Source organism: Camelus bactrianus, chromosome 29 (assembly GCF_048773025.1).
Source record: "Camelus bactrianus isolate YW-2024 breed Bactrian camel chromosome 29, ASM4877302v1, whole genome shotgun sequence".
In the NCBI taxonomy this organism is placed as follows: Eukaryota; Metazoa; Chordata; class Mammalia; order Artiodactyla; family Camelidae; genus Camelus; species Camelus bactrianus.
The window spans coordinates 5,007,410-5,026,255 of NC_133567.1; positions in this window are offsets into that span (position 1 = coordinate 5,007,410).

Sequence of the window (18,846 nt, forward strand, 5' to 3'; positions counted from 1 at the left end):
TTTGGTTCTGCAATTGGATATTCTTAGAGTGACTAAAAGTACAGTGACTCCTGAAATACTGTTTTGGGAAAAGCCACGGCTGCCAGCAGGAGCGCCACGGTGGCTTTAGGAACCCATGCGTAGCTGCACACGTCACCTTCGGGCAGAAGACACAGTGACACGATGAAAAAGCAGAAGGCAGCTCACTGCATCCTCCTCCCTGTCCCAGGAAGCGGGTAGGAGACAGTGAGTCATTCGTCTCTTTGCTCCTTTGACCTTGCCTGGACTATATATAGTTCAAGGCTGTTGACACCAAGAGAAGTCCCAGCCTACTACTCAAGCATGCAAGAAAAATATGTTTGTTATTTTTATATAATTCAACCTAAGCATTCTTCTGACCTACTCTGTTGGAGGGACAAAAACTGAACTGTAGTTACGTTAAGAATTCTGATGTCACTTCCGCCCTTCTCTTAGGGCTGTGTCTAGCTTTCTGGGACGTAAATAGTACTGACATTGGCGTTGGGCAGCCTTGTGGTCCGTCTCTTCCTCCTTATCTTTTGGCCACATCAGACCTCGGTGACATGCCCCTCGCCCATCCGGTCCTCTGTCAGCAGTGACAGCTCAAAGGCCCGTGGCATCCTTCAGGTGTGGAAGTCTCTGGTAACTTTTGCTTTCCTCAGGCACTTGTGATTTACCCTGCTGCTCACACACCAGCACTGGGCGGCTTCTAAGGAACATTATGCAACCATTCCTCCTCTGGGGTCTTGCTGTCTCCCCAGGCCACACCTGGAAAATGGGTACAAAATCTCTCTGCTCTCAAACAAAAGTCATATCAGCCCGAGTGTTTCTGGAGAAGTGCCGTCTCAGGGACCCGCCAGTGCCCGGGTCTCCTCATCCCCTCCAGCTTCTCCCACCAATAATTTTTGGTTTTAAGGTCGGAAGAGGGGACGTTTGCTTATGTATACAATCCTCTCCCCCAAATCTTTATCTTCTCATTACCCGGGGTGCTTAGGTGTCTGAAACTCAAAATTCAAGGCCAACATTTCTTTTTCTCTACTCTCTGCTGTCACCTTTGCCTCCTAACGTAATCGATCCAGAATGAGCGACCTAACTGCGTGGTCGGGAGGAGAGGCTAAGCGGAAAGTGGGAAGACCTCGGGGCGAGCGGGTGCTAGATGAATGTTCTCAAAGCCATCCTCTCCCTTTCCCTTTCTTCATCTGCTCTGGGGCTGCAGGGCTGTGGGGAGAAATGTATTAACTAGCCCTGGATATCTCCAACCAAAGAGTAAGGAAAGCAGTGTTTGCTCCAGTCCTGGTAGACAAAAAGAGCAGTGAATTGGGCAACAAGACAGAAGGGACCCAAAGGAGGGAAGATTCATTCCCCCCCTGCCAAGCATCAGGCCTTGGGACTGGCGGCTTCGTTGCTCTATCTTATCTGATTGTCATGGAGTAGGTGCGCCACACCTCCTTTCCCGTATCGAAGGTGCTTAACCTCCAAGCTCACAGTTTTGAAAAACTAGCCATTTTAAAATGACACAAGCATCTTTTTAGTCCCTTTTCCATTAGCATTCACGGAGTGTCTACTGAGAGCAAAGCACAATGTGTACTCAGTCCTTTGCATAAGACATAAATGAGACAGAGGGGGCAGAGGAAGGCTGCCTTCTCCACACTGCGGGCCGGGCTCATGGGTGTTGGGGCCCAGGGGAGGGAGGCCAGTGCAGCTAGGAGAAAGCAGAGGGTGAGGAGGGAGGGGGCCCAGGCTGAGTCTGACATGTGAAGGGACAGAGCTGGTCAACAAAGAGAAAGTCAATCATCTTTACCCTAAGGCTAGCAAAGGCCACTGGGCGGTTTTACGCCTTGACTGATCTGTTCTGATTGAGATTTCTAAAACCTCCCTCTGGCTGCCTGCAGAAAATGGTCTGGAGCACAGGAAATGTTCTGGGAAAGATGGAGACCAGTCAGGAGTTCACTACAATCATCCAAGCAAGAGTGATGGTCTGTTACAGAGAAGGGAGAGAGTCAAGACATTTAGATAAAATACGCAGGCTGGATATTGATGGATACGGAGGAGGAAGGGTCCCTTTGGGAATCAGTCCTTTATTACATGCTTTTCTTTTCTGCAAGTCACGCCCAGGGCTGTGTATAACCAAACAAACAAGCCCAGGAAGTTAGTAGCCTACAATCCAGGAAGGATACATGTTCAAAGGTCGCCAACATGTATCAACACTTAATAAGTCCTAAGAGTTTGCATTTATTTACTCATCTGATCCTAAACATAATCCCAGAAGGATGATGCTAGGAAAATACATCAACTCATTTCATAAATGAGGAAACTGGGACAAAAGGAAGCGAGGTAACAGAGGCAGGTCTCACTTGAGAATTTAGCCACCATGATGAAGTATGGCTGGGGTGGTGTCACATAGGAAAGTGAATTCCCGCTGGAGCAAGAGGCTGAGCAACAGTGAGGAAGTTCTTCATAAGGTAAGAAACCTTGATTCCACTCCTGAAAGAGAAGGTAAGTGGGTCGGTGTTCCACGGGCTAGGACACAGGCATCTGAGCTGAAGAAATCACCCTTTTAGTTCACAGAACTATTGTTCTAAGCAACATTTTTGAGCAATTCAGCTGGAACAAACGAAAGGCCAAGCAGTAGGAGACAGATCCCAACTCAATTTACCTCTGATTGCTCTGTGTGTCTGCATGAGTCACGGAGTCCTTGGTAAATGAGAAAGTTCTTGAAGATTAATGAGGCTGCCTACAGTAACAGTGAAGCAAGAGCTAGGTGTCTAAATGATCTCTCTCACTGGGGTTTAAATAATACCAGAGGAAGGACGAGAAGAGGGAAATTATTTAGGTTGATGAGACATAAGACAGGGGCTGTCACATTAGGTCATGGCAGTACACCATCCTAAGGACTGGAAAAGTCCGAGAGGAGGGAGCAGTCTGCAAATTCATTTCGCTAGACCAGATTTGTTTACTAACCGTCTCCAGAACATTAGCAGACATTGGCTTTGGCTGTACAGAGCCCAGTGAACGCTGAAGTACCATTTGGGTAGGATTCAATTATTTATTAAATTCCACAGATTTCTCCCCTGACAATGGTAACAGCATTTAGTAATGTGGAAATCATGGTGCACAGAAGAAGTAAATCCGAAGGAATATTAACACAAAAGATATTCAACCAAGTTTCCTCCTCCATTGGCTATCCATCCCATCAAACTTTCCCCAATATTGTAGCTGTAAGGAAGTCTCCTAGCCTTTTCTTCCGTCCCCTCTAAACCCCTTGCTGTCTAGTTCTTCCTGCTCCCCTGTTGTCTGTTACTGAAGGACACCAGGGACCAGCAGACTACCGGACGAGATGGCCTCTCTCAGGCAGGCTCGCTGGGTTTGACTTCTCCTTCTATCCTTGCTCTAGACGTAACCGTCCTACTCTTCTGTTCTCCAGCTTTCTGTCTCTTCACATCCAAGTCATCCCCTCCGGAGACGGCCCCTGACCTTCACTCTGAAGCAGCCCCCGAGCTCTGTCCCCAGGGCTGTACCATGGCTTTCATGGGCACTATTGCCTTTGTGGTCCCTTCCCCGATAAAGGCACATTTAAACATTTTATTTTGCAACCTCATTGGTATAAAGACAAATATATATTAAACATTGTCTTTAACCTAGAAGTTTATGTTTTTCTTCTGATTTTAAAATAAATTAAAGCACTAGGTGTTCAGCCCCATGACGTCAGGGAATCCACTGCCTTATCCACGGCTGTACTCCCAGCATGCAGAAGAAAGCGTGGTGTCTTGTAAACTCTTAATTAACATTTGTTGGATGAATCAATGAATGAATGATTTTCTCTTTTTTCCTTGAGTTTCTTTCCTTGGCTTCTGTGACCACTCTTTTTCGGTCTTTCCTTTTTCTTCCTTGTTTTGCTCCTTCTTCTTCCATCTTCCCTTTACAGGTATGTTGATTTCCCTCCAGAGTTCCAGGCCAACACTTGCGGTTGCTGGGTATTTTCTCATGGTCCCCTCCCCCTCGCCATCCTCTGTGTGTAGCAGACAAACTCGCCAGCTCATCTTGTTTTCTTTAACACCACTATTAGCATCATCATCTTTGTCATTATCCGCATCTCCATAATGCTAATGCCACCATCATCTTTTGAATTTCTCATGCCTGGTAGATAGAAGTCATCTTCAGATTCCCTTTCTACTTTATAGCAGATCCAACCTGTGTCCAAAGTTTGCTGATCCTGCTCTTGCCACCTCAGGAACACCTGCTTCATCTTCCTGCTGCCGCTAGACCTTCAGTAAATCCTGGTACAAGCTCGCCCGCCTCCCAGCCGGTCTCTGTGTCTCTTGTCTTTCCCTTCCCTAGCCGAGCAGTCACACTTCTTTCTAAAAAACCCCCTTGGTTAAAGTATTCGGTTGATGCCCATTGAATACAAAGTAAATTCCAAACCCCTTAATTTGATAGTTAATGTCGTGGCTCCAGCTGAAATGGCCAGCTTTATTTCCACCACTCACACAGCCCCTAGGGCCCTCCCACAACTCTCAACCTGACAGTTCCTGAGAATGAATACTATGATCCTCTGCGTTCTTTTTTCAAACAGCTCTTTCTGTGTAGAAGGCCACCTCTTTCTCCAAATATCCGTGCATCTGAATGCGCCGCCTCAGCGCAGCACTCTGGCAGGTAGCAATTTCTCCTTGACTCCATGCCCCGCCCGCCCCCCGGGACCTACAGGGCTGTGTATGGAGGCGATACATCGGTAGATGTTTATTCAGTTGAACTTAAAATGAACAAAAGGAAAATAAACATAAAGCGCATTAACTTCTACCATGGTACCATATTTTATGTCAGAAGATGACAACTTTAACTTTTGAGGAAGAGTAAAAGCGATAACCAAACAGCAGTAGTCAATGCAGGTAAATCCACTTCCTACGTTAGCATAATTCTAAGCTTTCCAGCCATTCAGCAGGACAAACTCGGAGGCAAAGCTAATTTCAACCTGAATGAATCTTTCCATTTCAGAGCTGTAATCTAATCAGCTGGAGTAAATTAATCAGAAGCATCTGCCTTGTCTCAAGAACGGCCCTGATTACTAAACCAGCTTTAGTAACACAAACAGCTAATTACATTATGCCTCTAATACAAGACAGCGAAAGGTTAGGGTAAAGGAGGAAGAATGTGCTTTCGTGTAAGAAAACACAGGCAACGTGCAATGATAACTCCACCATCTGAGGCTTTAGAGAGGATCTTTGTAATAAAAAAGTTTTCCTCTTTTTTGCTAAATTTGAATTATTCTTATTTTGTTAAAAATCACGCATTTCCAGTAGAAATTTTGAATTGCTCAAGCAAGTTAAAGCTGTGAAAATGAGAATAGTAATCACCCCACCCCCCGGAGAGTGTCACTGTTCACAGTTTGTTGTGGAGGTTTCCAGTCCTGGCTTTTGTTTGCTCCGTGTGTGTGTGTGTGTGTGTGTGTGCACGCGCACGTGCACACACGCATGTGCACAAGTATAAGTTCATCTATTTTTTCTGTGTATAATAAAATAATTTAGATTATAGTGTATATAATATTTTTAACTTCTTTATTTTTTGACAATATGCCACACACATCTTCCCATGTCATTAAATATTTTTCTATAATGTTATTTTTCATAGTTGAATAGTAATCCATTTCATTATTATGCTATATACCCTTATACTTTATTTTATTTGTACACTATTTTTTTATTTCCTTAAAGTACATTGCTCTGTGTGAGGCTGCAAGACCAGAGACACACAAAACATTCAGTCGTTTAATAAGTATGGTCAAATGCTTCCCAAGATCTTTTTACCAAATTGCAGTGCTGCTGGCACTCCATGGGTATGTCCACATCCCCACAGTCTTATGAATAATGAATAATGACATATTTTACGGGTAAGACTGAGCTACTTAATATGCTTATTCATCATTTGCGTTTTTCTTTTGTGAACTCATTTGCAATCATTTGAAAATGTTTCAATGGGAATATTCTTCTTTGTTGATTGCAAAGAGCTTTTCTTTTTTTTATTATGAAACATTTCAAAGAAAGCATAATATAAAGCACATTTAAATCTACTATTTGCTTTATTAAATCTCAAGAATTTGAAATACTTACTCCAGTCTTTTATAATTCATTACTCATAAAGTCAAGCCCTTGTTCACCTCCGGTCTGAGACATAACTTCCTTCCTACCTGAAGGGAGTCATGTTACGTCCTCTGAACCCAAGTGCTTTTGATACTAATACTACAGTTATAGGAATTTATATACCTATAAATTATAAGGTTCAGACTGATGACATATAAATATAATCCTTGATGGATTTGCATCACTAGTGTTTAAGTTAAGACCTTGTATCTGTACTTGTAAATAAAGTTGGTTTACACAAATCTTTTCTTATGCCTTCACTTTCTGGTTTGGTGTTAAGCTTGCACTAGGTTTCATACGTCGCTTCGAATAATCGGCAGAAAGCATGGAGGGACCCTTGAATTCTTTCATGGTGTTAAGCCTAGCTTCGTGCAGCACGTTGACTACCATGAGAAACCTGGGAACCAGAGCATTTAAGGCCAGCTCGTGTGCTCACAGAAAGCACGCTGCACAAATATTGCCAGTGAACAACGGCGATAAAAATTAAAACACGTGGCCCCAGCCCGTTATGAAGAGTGCTTTTAATCATTTCTGAACAACTGGCATTCCGCTCCCAACTGCACTGTTTCCTCGTTGAACAAATAAGAATTGAGTTCTGTTTGTCTTCAAGGGGACCTAGTCCCACATTCACAAATGGCAAATTATACGCGGAAAGTCTCTTTTTCCTCAAAGGCTAATAGCCGAGTGAATCTGATTTGAATCCATTCTTTTTAAGACCACTGCTTCATAAGTATCGTATTTTAATGAGATTCACCAGGGCCTGACCTTTAAGGGCTTGAAGAACTAATCATTCTTTGAGAGAGAGAAAAGCTAAAATGACAAATCTATGAACGTAGAAGAAATTGATTTGGGAGAGTCATTTAATTTTTTCTTAATCAATTTCACATTTGGAGATATTATTCATGAAATTTTCAAATTAAAAAAGAAAACTAGTGCACATGGAGGAATAGGATCAGCCTATGTAATTTATTTTCTGGGGGTGGAAAGAGGTCTCCGGCTTTGAAAAAGAAAATCTTATCTACTCAGCTGTTCATAGCTGCTGTTTCCACCACTATGAAGTACTGCTGTGCGCCAGAGCCTTTCAGCCTGTCTTCTCTCATGAAACCTTCAGGGCCAAGCCTCGCACCCCCTGGTCTTGGTGAGGGAGAGGGAGAGAGACCTTGAGAACCAATCAGTCTACAATAGAGAAGCTACACCCTGTGTTCAAAAGTCATGCCCCTTTTCTAGACCCTACGGGACAGTGTAGGCTCTTGGTTCAAACCCAGCTGTACCAGGCGTGGTACAGAGAAGCCAGGCCTGAGAGGGAACCCCTGAGACTTCAGCCAGGGCTGGCTGTGCTCACACTGGGAGCCTGAGGTCCTGCCCCGTGGGAAGTTCAAAGTGAGGTGTGGACGTAGCAGATTATTCCCACGCTCACCCACACAGCCAGGAACCACCCTGAAGGCATCTTTTTGGAGGCAGCTAAGGAGAAGGGGGGGTTTGAGGAGGGGAGGTGGAGCCCGAGAGAGCTGTCCACACCTCCTGGACTCCCGAGGGATGAGGGGAGGAGCAGCCATTCTGCACGCTTCCCACGAGCCTGAGAAGCAGGGATGACGACTGAGAGCTGATGGCCAGAGACTCACCCACGAGAAACCTGTGTACCAGCCAAGCCCTGAAGCAGAAGCTACAGACCTGGGAGTCCCAGGTGGGGTCCAGACACAGGGTACAGTGGAGCCTTGGAAGGTCAGCACACAGCGCCGGCTGGGATGGGGCTGGGTGCAGAGACAGTCCAGGGGCCTCCCTGAGGGGCCGGACCCGCGGGAGACCTGGGATTCCTCCCCTAACACTGAGGTTCCACCGGGGGTGTGGGGGGAGGCGCCAGAGAGAGAGAGAGAGGGACTTTGGACTTAACTGAGTATTTAGATCCAGTTTAAACCAGAAGTGACTGAGTTATCTTTAGGTGGCAAGATTAAGAGGTTTTTTTTTTTTTTTGTTTTGTTTTTTTTTTTTTTGCCACCCAAGAAAATGGGAGCTTCTGAGTTAAGTTCAGAGACAAAGAAATAACAGACATTATCTGTTTGCTGTGACAGGTTTCCTCCATGAAATACTGTGTATATCACATCAGAAAGATCTTTCCCCAGTAGAAGCCGGTTTTATGGTCTTTGTAGCTCAGGAAAACCACATGGCAAGCCTCAAATATTTCTTTTATTCAGAAGTTTTTATTGAGCAGCTAATAAGTGTAATAGTTGGTGTCCTCAGGAAGATTAGTGACATGCGATTGGCAGAAGAATAAGCAGTGGGCAGCCATAGGTCCCACAGGAGCTGGTGCTATGTGAGCACAAAGGAAGGGTCGTTAAACTCTTATTAGCTAAAATAATAAAGCAGTGGGACAGATCTGTTAATTCAAATAGTGTCAAACACAAACAGAATTTAGGAAATAACAGACTGGCTTTTCAAATTAGTGGAGTAAAAATTTAATAATTACTGTTGGAACACTGGCAACCCATTTGGGAAGAAAGTTATTGGAGACCCTTATATTCCTATGTAAACTAAAAATTTCAAAACCTTTATGTATATTAAATGTTTAAACAATACAAAGATATATTGTACAACATGGGGAGTATAACCAATATTTTGTAGTAACTGTAAATGGAGTATAAACTTTAAAATTGTATTTAAAAATTAAAAAGGGAAAAATGCATCTGTAGTATTCAAGTAAAAAAATTAAAATACATAAATAAATAGTACCAAAGAATATATAAACAGTTAAAAGTGAACAAACATAAACAAAGATATAAATTTCAAAATCCTTCTTCCATATGAAAAGGTACCATAAACAAAACTGATGCTTGGATGACAAATTAGAAAAATGTTTGTAACATACAGGACAGGTCAAAAGAGAACATCACAAACAAGCTGGAAGAACATCTATTATCAAGAACCACAGAGAAAAAGTGGGTAAATCATACTTTGACTGATGGACAGCTGTGGCTACAGGTAAAACAGGGACAGTGTTATGGGCCCATTTTTGTCAGACCTTCAAAGGACAGATAACCCATTTCTTAAAGTATTTTATGGAGAAAAGGGGAGGAAGAGGAAGGAAAAGGTGAAGAGCAGCTACCCAGCCAGTGGGCGAGCAGTGGGGACTCGTGTCCACAGGAGGAAAGAGAAGATACAGGCCCCGAGAGGCAGCAAAGGGGAAGCAGAGGACACGGGGTGGGGGGTGGTGCGACAGACATAGGTCAGAGCCCAGGAAGCAAAGACAGAGGGTGCCAGCCTCAGGGGATGGAGACTTTAAATAGAGGAATGAGATGACCAGATACGTACGGAGCGGCGCAGAGAAGGAGCGGCTGGTAGGACTCCGCTCCAGGTGGGGCCCTTTGCAGCAAGTACCAGCCGCCTTGACCCGCCTTCTCCATCCCTGCCCCTTCATTTGTTTGGACGTAAATTCTTTGCAGAGAGACTTTGGTTTTTTGCTTGTTTGTTGTTTTTCTCAAAGTGACCTTTCTCGAGAACACTTAGTTAATTACAATTTATATTGAAAAAATGAAGCAGGGTTTTTTTGTGTGTGTGTGTTTTATTTTTGAGTATTTTTTAATTGCTTTTTGTTTTTTCTAGTGTGCAGCCTTAAGAGATTTCAACCTACTTCTTAGCCTTTGAGGGGCTTTGAGACGCGAAAGTTTTGCCTTCTGCATTCTTTACATAGTAGGGGAAGGATCCCGAATATTGGGTACACAGTGGATAGAGATGTCTAGTTTCTAAAATAGAGACCAGTTGGAAAATTGCCAAAAATGCTAGTGGAAAGTTTGTCCTGTTCTTGCATCTTATAAACAAGTATTTATGAACTGTGGTGCGTGTGCTACAAGGTGCCTGGAAACCCTTAGAATGTTTGGAGTTTTTCCTTCACGTCTATTTCCCTTGAGAAATATGCAGTATTAGCAAAAGGAAAGGAGGCCTGGGGCGGATGAGGGTTAAATAGAAAAACAAATGTTCTCAGTGCACCCAAAGTCTGGAAAAGGTGGTGGAAGGAAAGGATTTATCTTGCCCAGTTTGGCACAAAATCCAAGTAAAAATGTACCTTGGTTTCTCTTAAGTATGGCAGAAGCATCATTTTTTTAATTATTTTTTTTTATTGAAGTATAGTCATTTTATAATGTGTCAATTTCCGGTGTACAACATAATGTTTCAGTCATACATATACATACATATTCCTTTTCATGTTCTTTTTCGTTATAGGTTATACAATGTATTGAATATGGTTCCTTATGCTATACAGTAGAAACTTCTTGTTAACCTATTTTATTATTTTATCAAATTATTAAATTATAATCTACTTTATTTATTTTAGTAGTTAGAATCTATAAATCCTGAACTCCCAGTTTATCCCTTTCCACACCCTTCCCCCCCCGATAACCGTAAGTTTGTTTTCTGTGTCTGTGAGTCAGTTTCTGTTTTGTAGATAAGTTCATTTGGGTCTTTTTTTTTTAGATTCCACATGTAAGTGGTATCACATGGTACTTTTCTTTCTCTTTCTGGTTTACTCCACTTAGAATGAGATCCGTCTAAATCAAAACTTGAAGTAACTCTGGCTCACAGGGTTAAAGTGTGCCTTTGTCGTTTCTTTGGAGGAAGAGCTTACAAGGCAATCTGAACTGTGAGCAAGGGAAATGCTTAAGGCTCGATACCGCTTTAGGGCAATTTAGAAAACCATTTATATGTAAATTTTGTTCCTGAACACTAAACACACTCATAAATTATCCATTTATTAAAGTATTTACTTACATAGAGGTTCCCTTGCCCACCCGCCAGCATCTTCACAGAATGTACTTCATGTATTTCAAAGAAATTAAATAAAATGTCTTAATGTTCTAAAAATCAATTTTTTTCCCTTATCACATTGATGGTACCAAACTTTAATCTGCAAAGAATGTGCAGACGAGGCCACAAGAGAGATAGCGGTTGTCAGGTAAGTGAAAAAGTGCACAGCTCATCAAGGACCGTCCCGCGTGTGCAGGTCAGGGACACGCCAACCACAGCGAGGCCCGTGAGAGTCTTTTACAAAATTAACGCCACCCAGATATAAGCTGTTCTAGTCACTGGAAATAAAGACTCTTTTATTCTGTCCATAATTTTGAACTTCTGCTAAATAATAGCCCAGTTTCTGATGTCGTCAGTCTGTTGGTGAATCATCAGTTGCCAGCACTGAAAGGGACTGTGGGGAGCATGTGGTCCGAGTGTCCACCAGCCCATTGGTCATGGGTTGAAACGTGGCCCCCAAACGACCCGTCCCCAGAAACTGTGACTATTTCCCGGACATGGTAAAGGAGCGAAGACGGCCTTACATGGCCCGAAATATGTGATTCAGGACTCGGAAAGGGTTCTGCCTACGATGATCAGAGTGGGCCCTAAATCCAATGACAGACATCCTTACAAAAGGGAGGCAGAGGAAGATGACACAGACACAAGACGAGGAGGTGGTGGATGAGACCACCAGGCAGAGACTGGAGTGGCGTGGACACAAGCCAAGCACGGCCGGTGGGGGAGGTGCAGCTCGGGGGTGGGGCACGCGCCTAACCTGCACGAGGTCCTGGGTTCAATCCCCGGTACCTCCATCTAAGTAAATAATTAAACCCAATCACCCCCCCCCAAATAAAAGATGGATCCAGGATAGCCATGGCCCTCCCTTTCAGCGTAGCGGGTCGCCCCGCGGAGGCCGCAGGGTTAACTGGGGAGAAGCACCTTCCTGGAACCCCCGGTGGGCGGTGGATTTAGTGGGTCTGGGGTGAGCAGCTAAGTTGGGGCTGGCGACCAGAGGCTGCAGTGCCCTCTGCTGCGTGTCCCCTTGGCACTTGGTCCGGGGTGGGGGGGCTGTGTCCCCATTTTCACCCTGGTTGCAGGGCTGGGGCGCCTCACCCAGTCCCATACCCTGAGGCCAGGGGAGCCGGGATGGTGAGTCTTGTCTGAGTTAAGACTCCTGCTGGGAAGGCCATCATCACAGCGATTCAGTGACCAGGATCTGCTGTAAAAACCTTCTGACCTAAATGAAGGGGAGGAAGGGGTGCAGCCAGAACTCATGTCTTCCTTTAAAATCTGCCCATTTCTGTGTGTTGCGAGGCCACAGCTGAAGGACAGAATACTGAATTCACACGCGTGTATGTTTTATGGAATTTCAGATCATCACTCTTCTGCCTCACTTTCCACATGAGAACACAGGTGAGTAAGACCTTGTCAGTTTGTACAGAGACAAAGCAGAAGCACACCCCAAACTGCCTGCCTTCAAAGGCTCACCCCCCAGCACCAAATAAAAAGCAAAAACAAATCCTGTCACCCTCTGGAACCAGCTCAAATGATCCGAATGGTTTCCAAAATGATTCTTCTTGGTAAAGCTGTTTGTTTGTTTGTTTGTTTTAAGTGATTCTTCAAAACAGCCATCTGCTTTAGCTCTTTGGCCACAGACATCATCCAAATCAGTTTTATTCTCTTCAAGATTTCTTGTCTTTTTCCCCCCCCACTCTTCCTCTGCCTACTCTGTATTCTGCTAGAAACCGTGGTCACCGTGATAGCCTAGACTGGGATTAAATTAATCAGCACCTGCTCACGCTGCACCACTTCCATCCTCTTAACTGTCCCATGCACAGCTTGTAGGGCTGGAAACAATTACCCATGAAGGGATGAGCTGTTTCCCTTGGTAACAGAGCTTACTTAAAAGCAGGATTCTTCAAAGGAACTTTAAAAAGGTTATACCTGCCAAATTTCAGCCGAAGATAGAAGGTCATACCTGCGGAATTTCAACCAGCAGAAGAGGTTTATTACATTCTGTTATTTTCAGTTCTAACCTCAAGGTTTTGAAATTCAACCCCAAAAGAGGCTTGTCTAGTTGAGTACAGACAGCGATGCTCTGCTTCCCCCATGTGGTGGGGTTTGGTATTTCACGCTAAAGAAACCAGACGTGCAGCCAAAACCAAAGGAGGAAGCAAGCGAGGTCAAAAGGCTCTCTACCTACTTTACCTATCTATCTATCTATCTATCTATCTATCTATCTATCTATCTATCTATCTATCTATCTATCTATCTATCTATCTATCTATCTATCATCTGTCTATCTATCTATCTGTCATCTATCTGTCTATCATCATCTATCTATACTTTTTATTATTGTATTTTAAATTACCCGTATCATGATTTTCTTGAGCAAAAAGACTGGAGTAAAAAAGCCAATAGCTATTTTATAATATGCTTAGAGAATTTTTAAAAATTTTTCATCTACATTTCAAAAGTCAGCGCCTAGCCTACAGCTGCAGAAAAAGAGGGCAATATTTAAGGTTTCTTTTTAGCTCACGCAATGCTGAAGGGGGAGGCAGCGGTAAGTCCACACATCTTTCCAGAGATAATTGAAATAATAATAGCTATGTGAATAAAATTACATTCTTATTCATCAGAAAATGGTGTACAGGGCCTGCAGGAAATTGAAGTTTAGATAAGATCCTGGGTGTGGGGACAGCGCCACCTACCTGGGAAGTCTCTCTCCGGAGCCCCTGAGACTGAGGTCCCTTGGGGCTCTAACCCAAAATCTAGGCTGGTGGAGGGGGCAGCACTAATTGTGGGGATCCAGGGAGAACCACACAGAGATAACCCTTTCTCCTCTGAGTGTGTCTCCTGCACCTGAGGTCCCCTAGGAGCTTCTTGGAAATGTGGCGTCTCAGCCCCGCCCCAACCCTCCAGACCCAGAGTCTGCATTTTAGCAAGATCCCCGGGGAATTCATGCTCTCGAATGCTTGAGACCCACAGGGCTAGAATGACTGAACAGCCAGGACCCACTGCTGGGGAGAGAGGCGTGATGGTCAGAGAGAGCGTCTGGGGTTAAAACGTGAGCCCCAGACGAAAAGGACCAGAAACAGGGACCCCAGCTGCAGGTGGTGGCTTGCAGTCGGTTTCCCAGGGAACGCAGAAGCAGAGATTTTTACTTGATGGTGACTATTGGTTCTGCTGAGCTGCTGGACGGGCCAAGCAGGGAGGGAGGCGTCACCATGAAGAACAGCAGTGATGGGCTGATAATACCGGTGGTGCAAACCCTGGTGACACTGAGGGTTGCCAGGCCCTGTGCTGAGGGCCTGTGCATTGTTGTGCATTGCTTAACTGGATACTCAGCCATAGTTGAGGGAGTGACATTTGTGCCAGAGCGTCAATTAAGGTAAAGAGGCAATTCTCCAGCGTTAGTGTATCTAGGAAACATCTCAGAAGTGTGTTCAAATGCAGACTCCTGGGCCCCAGTGTGACACTGCTGAACTGGGGAGTCGACTGTAGGTCCACGAATCTACCTCTTAAAATGTTCTTTCCAGGTGGTTCTGAGGCAAAGGATGCAAGGATGACCCTCAAAGAAAGTCAGGGCAGAGACTCAGACCAGCCAGGGCTGTGGGTACAGGTTGCACGTGATGACTGAGGCCACTGAACTAAACAAAATCCTAATCTCTGAACAACAGAGAATAAAGGGGTACCTCCCTGGAACTTTTGATTCTAGACGTGAAGCCACTTTAAGATCGTAGAAATTGCAGATGCAGAAATCAGGAATATTAAATAGCCAAGTTCATAACTAGGTTTTTTAAAAATGCCTTTTTACCTTCTCATTATAATAGAGAATTCTTAGGATGTAGACCATTAATTTTTTTTTAAATTATTTCTAATTGTTAGTACTTTGAAAGCACAGCAACTTCGGTAGGGAGCCCAGCCCCCTGCATCTAACAGTAGTAATGGCTTTGTCTTTGAGTCCTGCGAATCTACAGAAGGAGGGTCGGGGGACTTGACAGGGATGTGGATTTCAAGCATAAAAACGGGGTGCAGTCCAACCTGTGGCTCTCCTGCCCCTCTCGACCCGATACCGCCCAGAGGAGCAAGACGCCGGGGAGTGCCGGGCGTGGCTTCAGGCAGCGGAGGGGGCCACCGCGGCTGCAGAGCTGGGGTGTTGCTGTGACCCGGGCCTCCAGTCGGGGGAGAACAGAAATGCGATGCGGCAGTGGGCGGCAGCTGCTCTTGACAGGCTCGCTGGGGATGCGCGGGCTCCCTCACCTCGTCCTCGCAGAGAAATCCTTCTTGATTGCTTTCTTTGCCCAAGCTTCCTCTTTCTTTTCTTAACAGACCCTGCCTTGCCCCTTGGACAGGGGACTTTAGGACAGGCAAGGACCTATGTCCCAACCAGATCAACCACAGCTCTTTCCAGGACTTTCTGTAAAGTGAGCGAGGAAGACTGTTGCGCATTGGGGGCTGCAGAAAGAGTGCAGGGCTCGCTAGGGGCCACGGTCCCCATTTTGTGGAAAAAGATGGGCTATCAAAGGAGGGAAATGAAACAGCACCCCAGCAGACAGAGTCCAGGGAGAGAGAGAAGCAGGAGGGAGAAAGAAGGAGAGCGGGAGGGAAAGGACCACATCATTTAAGCAGCCCGTCCTCTCTCCCTAACCTCATCTTTCTCAGGCATTTCAGCCAGTGAATCATTTTCTGTTTAGGTTCATTTGAGTTAACTGAACAAAAGCCTTCAGACCAGACAAACGTAACTGAGACTCAGAGGGGAGAGTGCACCCTTGAGGGCCATGTGACTGCTCGAAGGTCTTTCCCTATTTTGTCTCATTTCCTCCTCCTGGGCGCCCTAAGGTGGGTCCTGCTGCCACACGTCTTTACGGCGGAGAACCGTGCCCGAGACCGAGCAGCAAGCAAGACGCAGAAGGGTTTTCAAAGGGAGGCGCTGCTGCGCCCGGCCCTGGCGGTGATCTCTCTTGCTCCTTACTGTCCTCCTGGAGGAGCCCCACTCCCGTCTCTAACGCGACTCAGGCATCAGCTGTTCTTGAACAGTCGCCTGGAAGACAGCCCACCGGTTTAGCAGATCCACCTGCCACCCTCCAGGGGTCGGGGGCTGAGGGTGAGCTGTCACTGCCGGAAATTCAGCTCTTGCTTGGGGACCCAGCATCGCTCTGCTGTCTGACAGAGCACTCCATATTCAACGTTTCCTTTTGTTGCTGTATTTAATCCACTGAGGGTTCCGAGACTACTCGGCCTGCCGTCCCGAACAACTGTTTGACACACTGAAGGATGTTTTATCACTTCCCCAGAGACTGAGACGTGTATCTGAGAAAGATGGTTTTCCCCCTGCCCCGTGGAACTCCCCTGCTTACCTACCAACAGCTGCTTTAGACAAAATTACATCCACTTTTGAAAATATTTTCCATGACAATGTTCTCTTTGAAAAATCTGGTCTGGTCTTCTGCCAGTTGGAGATTTGATGTAACCGAAGATCTTAATCCAGCTAAAGAACTAAATTCACTGAAAACAGAAAGAGAAACTTTGGCCAAGCGTGCAGTTTGCATTTCCACTGCAAAATAAGCCCTAACCCAGGACGTATCTGGGAAGAACTCCCACCAGAGATGTGGAAATCTTGCTTCTCCATCGGAAATCTGGTTTGGGAAAGAAACCACTCTGCTTCCTGTCCAACAAGATGGAATCCTTTGTTTCCTGATGTTCTCAGCACGCCTGGCAGGCAGACAGCCCTGGCTGGGAGGAAGGCACAGACGTCCTAGGGAGTAGATGGAGACCGGACTCCGCCGGTGAGTTCCCTGTGGGTCCTGTTTCTCTCCACTTGCTCTGAGCTTCAAACTGTCTGAGCAAGATAAATTCAAATTTTTGCAAATGGCAAAAAACAAAACAAAACATCAGATGTGATCTCTGAAATATCGGGTGGTCACAGGGTCACCTCTTTTTAGGGAGAACTTGAATGCACTGTTGAAGCACTTTGGAAACTCTGAAATCATATTCCTGGTAGGAGCCACCCAAAAGAGGGAAAAGAGGGCAAGAAAAATTCCTGCTCATTGTTAAACAGTTGAGACATTTAAAGATGATTCTGTGCTTTCAAATACTCAAATTTTAGAAGTCTTTTTAAAATAACAGTCTACATCCCAATTTTTAAATTAGGATGCAGAATAGAATTCTCTATTATTTATTTATATGAAGAAATTAAATGCATTTTTTAAAACCCAATTATGAATTTATTTAATATGCTTGATTTCTGCATCAGCAGTTTCTAAGGTCATAAATCTCCAAAATGCAGAGACATACTGAGTTTCATGTCCATAACCAATAAATTCTTGGAGGCACCCCTTATTATCTGTTGCTTAGAAATAATTTTTTTCAGTTGGAGAGAGACTTTGTGGTCTCTGTTGCGGAGAATCCTAACCTTGGGGAGAGCCTGGCTTTGCATGTTTCACAGGACAGCCGCACACTGCTGAGATGAAAGGCCTCTGAGTATCTTCTTCCTGGTGTCTGGCACCCCCTTCCGGTGTACAGGTCTTGGTTTAGGATTCCCCGTCTGCCTGTAAGGCGCATGTCTCCACGCCAACATCTTCAAATCTCCTTGTTGACATGATACACAAACGAGAAGTCAGGGATGACCTTTTCCCACTATTTGAGTCAAATATTTAGTGCCACGACTTTTCAGGAACTCACTGTGTGTGGGGAAGGATCAGGAATCCCAGTGCCCAGACAGGTCACGTGTGAGCCATCCACACCTGAGCGCTGGACCAGGACCCGGAGCTGGGTCGCAGCTGGACACCAGGCCCCAGCACCCACGCGGCTGCCCCTGCCAGTGCCCACAGTGGGAAATTCATAAAACAGGCATCAGAGAAACATTCTTCAGCTGGTGTGCTGTAGGACTAAAGTTGCTTTAGAAGCTTCTCCCAGAAAAATGAGACGGTTGTGGACTTGATAACTTTCACAGTTCAGAAAACTTCCAGGTTAATTTTTATGTCCTCATTTTCACTTTCAACTCTACTATATGATTCTCCTAATTTATTCCTGGAGGAGGGTTCTACCACCGCCTGAGTTACCCACCCAAGCTCACAGACACATTAACAGACTGAGCCTTCAATTTACCATGCAAAATGAGAATGATTTTGAGAGAAAAAGGATGCTAAAATTGCTACAGTGATACATTTTCAAATATATTTATTGACAAATTGGTTTCATTATTATTGTGCTTATAAAAATGCTAGTCCCCAAAATGAAATCTCACATTAGTCAAACAGGAATTGCCTGATCAGCATTAGCCAGGTTTTCTGCCTGATGGACGCATGCTGTCCCCTTTAAGGAAAGTGTCCTTGCAATGACCAGTCCATGACAAAACCTGTTCCAAAGCAAGACGCTTGACTCTAAGGCGTGTCTCCTACTTCGGTAGGCGAAGAGGCGGGGAGGCGCTGCTGCTAGCTCATGCTCGCTTTCCAGAAACAGAAAATTTCTTTTTCATGTCAGGACATGTGACAGGTATAGCAACAGAAATACCAGAGCAGGGCCGCAGAGGTGATCTCTAACAGTCCATGAAATCGGAATGTACTGTGAAGATCACCAGCAACCGTGAAAACTCCTGGTGTGTTTCGGCTAGACGTCTTGGATTTGAAGTGGATGCCAGGGGTTTAAATTTCCTTCATCTCTCCAGTGATTTAATCAAAAACGGGGGGGGGGGGAGTTGTGAGGAGCTAGATAAACAAGTACACTCCTCTCTCACTGCCCTTTCCTGAGGCAACTGCTTAGAATAATAAATACGATTATTAAGGTCTATTTATGGAATATCTAATATGAACCAACACTGCCAAGGTCTCAGGCCATCTAAAATCATGTATCTCAGAATTCTAAGAAATATCAAGACATTATCTGCTTCTGTCAGTAGTCAAACAGGTATTTTCTGCCTCCTATGTATAGCTGC